The sequence below is a fragment of the Phragmites australis genome, chromosome 12, assembly GCF_958298935.1.
Source record: "Phragmites australis chromosome 12, lpPhrAust1.1, whole genome shotgun sequence".
NCBI classification, from domain to species: domain Eukaryota; kingdom Viridiplantae; phylum Streptophyta; class Magnoliopsida; order Poales; family Poaceae; genus Phragmites; species Phragmites australis.
The window spans coordinates 12,815,976-12,821,555 of record NC_084932.1 but is presented as its reverse complement, the minus strand read 5'-3'; positions in this window follow the sequence as shown (position 1 = coordinate 12,821,555).

The following is a 5,580-nucleotide window of genomic DNA, read 5'->3' as shown; positions in this document are numbered from 1 at the left end:
GACCACCGTTGCCAGTGATCTAACCCCAGCCCTAGTCCTAATTGGCTACACTCGTCCTACAGCACAGTCAATTGAAAAACGTTTTCAGTATACTTGATGCCCCACAGCCTACGGGTTAATTACGATTAGGGGATTTAGGTTCGGAGGAGGGGGAGAGGATTTGTCAATGGCAGCCGCAGAAGGATGTCCTTGGGCGGTAGTGTGACAAGCGGTGGTGGTGGACGATGGGCGAGGGACGGGAGAGAGAAAGAGACAGCCTGGCAGGGCGGTGCAGCAAGGCAACGCTGTGTGGTGCCACGAAGAGAGAGGAAAGAAAGTTGTTGTGATGGAGAAGATGAACAGACAGAGGAGAAGGGTCGAATGATTGACAAGGACACCTGTCAAGGGTTAAGATGGAAAGTTGAGGCATCTGCACTATAGCATCTCCCAGTCTACAATTAACTCCCACGAGGTGATGAACTGACCCTCGAGCTAGGGTTTCTCACCTCCCGTCGCCACCTCCTCCCACCGAAATCCAATTAGCCATGTTGCAATAGTGGAAATTAGAATCATAACATAATGAATGAGTATATGTTATCAGTGGGATTCATTATCTTTTGCATCAGATGGGGGTATTTATAGTCATCCCCCAACCACCCCATTCTACATTACAGGAGTGCCTCTATCTGTTAGGATATTCTCAAAATATTCTCAGGGTATTACAGTCATTGTACCTGTACATACCGTACAAACATGAGATTCTACACTTATGCCCCCTGTAGCTATCTTCAATTGGTGGGACCTTCAGTACTTTGGCCCTTCATCCCTGTGTCGTAGCTACCCTCAGGCCTCCGGCAGCGAAACCTTTGACTCATCTTCATCCTTTGTATTGTGGGCTCCTATGCAGGCTTCGTTCTTCTAACTCCTTGCTCTGCATCCACCAAACCTTTGAGCCAGGTTGGTTCCTCCTGTGATCTGACCTCTTGGAGGTTCAGCCTTCGGGCGCCTTGCCCCTCGGCCATTCTTTGAGTCAATACCTGCGACCAAAGTAGCTCAAGGGAAATGGTAGCGTTACGAATCACTTCCCATTTATGAGGTTGGCTAAGGCCGAAGTCAAGGGGGGTCAATGTGGTACCATTCCCTTAACAGTGGACTACTTTGGTTGAGGTCTGACTTCGGGGGCCGAAGCCGACTCTTTAGATGGTCGTACCACCTCTCTCGATAAACCCCTTTGGCCAGCCGGAGTAAACCCCGATAGGAAATTTTATTATCTTTCGGTTCTGCTTTCACTTGACAGATCTGCAAATTTTGAAATCTTTATTTGCGTGGATTTTGGCCACACATAATTACCATGACACGTGTCATTCCACTATTCATCACCCACTTTCAACCCCTGGTTTTCCCACGCGTGCAGTTGGAATTCCACAGTTGAGCATTGTTTGTAGCGATGGTCATGGCGAAGGTGAACCCACAGCAAGCCAGTGATAGGTTTCCTTCCATTCCCGCTCTTTGGTGCTTCACAGTTCACTAAGGCCACCCTTGCCTTCCTTGTGGAGCGAGGGTGGATTAGCAAAACTGAAGATACCAGGGTACCAGCTGCAGGGGCTTAGAAGCTAACCCCAAAGAAGGATGATGTGGTGGTCTTCGTTAAGTTCTTTGCCACGAGATTCAGATTCCCCTGTAGGAAGTTTCTCAGAGATGTGCTGGAAAAGTACAACCTCGAGATTCAACAATTGGATCTAACCGCCTTCGTGCGCCTCACGACCTTCGTGTGGGCATGTAAAGTTAAAGGGGTGGTCACTTCTCCGGTCGCTTTTGCCTCTTTGCACTACGCACACTAACAGCCAAAGAAGGTGAAATTGAATGGAGTAGAGCATGTCCATGTCCTTTGGCATTGTCTCCTTTGTTCCCTACGGGACCTCGGAGATTGTCGTGAAGGCCTACCACAACCAGTGGAGCATGGACTGGGCTGAGTGGTGGTTCTACCACAAGGTCCTAGTGAAATGTTCCCTGCATTAGGCTACCGAAGTGATTTTCTATCTTCAAAAGCCAAAGGCTGAAATGACGATGAGCACCATTCCGAAGGTGGAGATATTGGCTATAATTTCTCATTAGCTAGGGGCACGTGGCCTAGTTAAAGAGCATTGCCCTACCAACATCTGGCCCATCAGTACCGACTAGGCGTTTGACAAACTTACCGCTCCTTCGGATGAAGATGGCTTCCATCGTCCGATTCTTGACTGTGGGGTGTCGCTGGTGGGTAGACTTGTACCTTAGCATTAGATATGTCTTCTTGCTTGTACAATCTTGTTTGATTTCTATTTTGCAGTGGCCAGCGTCGAAGCGATGGAAGCGGTGGGAGCCTTAGATACTGCTTCATACTCCGCCACATTATTCATTGTGCAGAAGTGTAGTCACGCTGCATAACAGAGCTTCAACCCACTAGAGAGACAACCATAGTCAGTGCACCTATACCCAAAGCCCCCAGGCTCCATCAATGTATATGGTCCACATAGGGTCAAGCTCCAGCTCCGATGGTGCTCTAGCATGCTGCGTCTGAAAGAAGTTGGGTCCTTACTCTGATACCAATTGAAGGGATTGGTGACATCCTAAGAGGGGAGATTTGAATTAGGACACTTAAAACTAATTAGCTCCAAACACTTCACAAGATAAACCTATATTAATTTCTATCTAAATATGCTCTAGGTTCATTTAGTGTGTCTACTCTACCGTTCAAAAAGGTTTGTAACCTATAGTCAATCCTAACAAACTACTCTAGGAAGGTAAACATGCAGAGGTAGATTGCAAGTATATAAATATGAAAACATAAAGATGGTAAAGAGTGCAAACTTGGTATAAGAAATTTTTATCCCATGGTATCGATGGCATAAACACCAGCCACCAAGGCTATAGCTCCCGGACAACACCCGATCACGACCCTTGAGCCACCTAAGCCTTAAGTAGATTGAGCCACCAAGCCACTAAGGTAAGGCCTCACTACAAGCCTCTCTTCTATTCACTTGCCACCATCTTCACTTCGGAGCTTGAGCCACCAAGGCAAAGGTTTCCGTGTCCCCGTACAAGAGTCTCGCCACTGCTCCACACCAAGTCGGAGGGTCAACAAGCATGAGCCACCAAGGTTCATGATGTCGGCGAGTCACCAATACTCCAAGGTGCCGGCGTACCACTTGGTACAATGTAGGATCACTCCTTGATGCCCTCTCTAGGTAGAATCACCTAGCAACAAGTCTCTCTAGGCCTAATAGCACTAATCACTTCATGATCTTGTGCTTAATTGCCTTGGATGATCATTTTAAGTACTTTGGTGGCGTGAATGTCTTCTCTAGTGTATATGAGCTTCTTTGGACTCCAGCAAACTCAAATGGCCGAGTGGGGGGGGGGGGGTATTTATAGCCTCAACCCCGTGAACTAGTCGTTGCTCCTGAACACCGGATGATTCGGATACATACATGCCTTAAAATGACGATGTTCGCTACAACATCCAATCAGCAACAAGCTAAGCCAGGACCTGGGATGTGATGACCGTGTGCATGAGGAAGGTAATGCATAGCGGGGAGAGTTCGGTAGCCCACTTCCTGATGCGCCTAGTGGCTTTGTGATTTGTGAAGATGTCCTTTAGAAGGTACGAGGTTGGGACCATGATTGGGTGAGCTGTGAAGTAATGCTTCAACTTTTGGGATGCTATGACCATGGAATATGCCACCTTCTCAAGCTCAAGGTAGTGCTCCTTTACGCTGCCCAAAGCCTCAGAGATATAGTAGACCTGAAGATGCAAAAGGTCATCCTTGACTTTCTTTTCTTGAACCAACACTACACTAATTGCCGAAGGTGAAGTCACGTGATGTATAGCTGCAGGCTAGCACTAGGCTTAGGGCTAGCCAATATGGTGAGGGTAACCAAATATTCTTTCAGGGCTTCAAAGGCTGTTTGTTGTTCTTCAGTCCATCAGAACAGATTTGAACCTCGGAGGACCCGAAGGAAGGGTAAACTCTTCTCTACGGATCGAGTAATAAAGCCCTTTAATGAAATCATTTTTCAACCAGGCTTGCAAATCCCTGATAAACATGGGGGGTGTTGTGTCCATGATGGCTCGTATTTTCTCTGGATTAGCTTTGATTTCCCTCCGGTCACTATAAATCCCAACAAACGACCCGAACAGACTCCAAAGGCACACTTCTCCGGGTTTAGGCATAGCTCTGCCGTTAGGAGGTCATGGAAGGTCTCCTCCAGGTCAACCAGATGATCTCCTTCGGATCAGTAAGCGTGTGAAGGTTGCACCAATGTTGCAAAGGACAAATGGCATCCATACATAGCAATATGATCCGGAGGGTGTGATGAAACTCATCTTTGCTTCGTCTTCGTTGGACATCCACACTTGGTGATATCTAAAGTACATGTTGAGGAATCTCATCATCTTAGATCATGTGGTAGCATCGACTAGTTGATCTATTCATGCCAAAGGGAAGTTTTCCTTCGGGCATGCCTTGTTGAGATATGTGAAATCCACACACATGCACCGTTTCCCATTGCTTTTCTTCATCAACACCGAGTTTTCCAACCATTTTGGATGTATCACCCCGGCTTTGAGGAGCTTCTTTACATCGATCTTGGTGGCTTCTTGATGAGCGAGGGACATTTTTTGAAGCTTCTACTTTTGGGGCTTCACCCTGAGTATGATGTTGAGGTAGTGCTCGATCAACGTTCGGCTAACCCCTGGTAGGTCTCGTGGTGACCAAGTGAAGACATCTTTGTTAGCAAGAAGGGTAGACATCAAGTTCACTTTTGGCCCCAATGCTAGACTTCTACCAATCTGGATGTACTTCTTCTAATTCCCCGGGTATATTTGGACTCGCTTTGTGTCGCCCTCTGGCCTAGCCTTCGGACCTTGATGGCATTGTCCTTTCGAGTTTGCCTTAGACAATACATGGGCATTGCATTATCCTTGGATCATACCTAACTCAATCCTCTGAGCTACCATTTGATTCTCGCAAATGGTAATGAGTCTTTCTGTTGGGTATGATCTTACGTGTCCCTTCAAATCCTGAGGCAAAGTCCACTGGTGGCTGTTCAATGACGAATAATACAGTTGTGTTTTAGGGAACATAGGCGAAGCATCTGGCGGGCCTTCGCATGGAGACTGAAGGTTGACCCGCGGTGCCGAGTATCAGTACAGGCAAAGCCTCTAGTGGGCCTTCCCATGGAGACCGAAGGTCGACCCGCGGCGCCAAGTATCAGTGCAGGAGAAGCCTTTGGCGGGACTTCGGGCGGAAACCAAAGGGTGACTCGAGACGTAGCACCAAGGCTGGATGAAGGTGCCCTGGGGGCCCGTGTAGCGGTCTGGGGTATAATTGTAAATGTGCAAATGTACTCAATAGTACCAAAATGCCCCCGAATATGCCGAGAATGTGGCAGTTAGAGGGGTAACGCTGTAAATGATGGCACGGAGTGGTTGATTACGGGCTATAAATAGGCTGGCACTGTAACTGATTGGATAGAAAATAATTAGTTTACTCATCCCCCACAAACACGTGTTGCATCTCCACGCCTTCGGCTCTTTCTCTCTCTGGGCCGAAGGCTTCC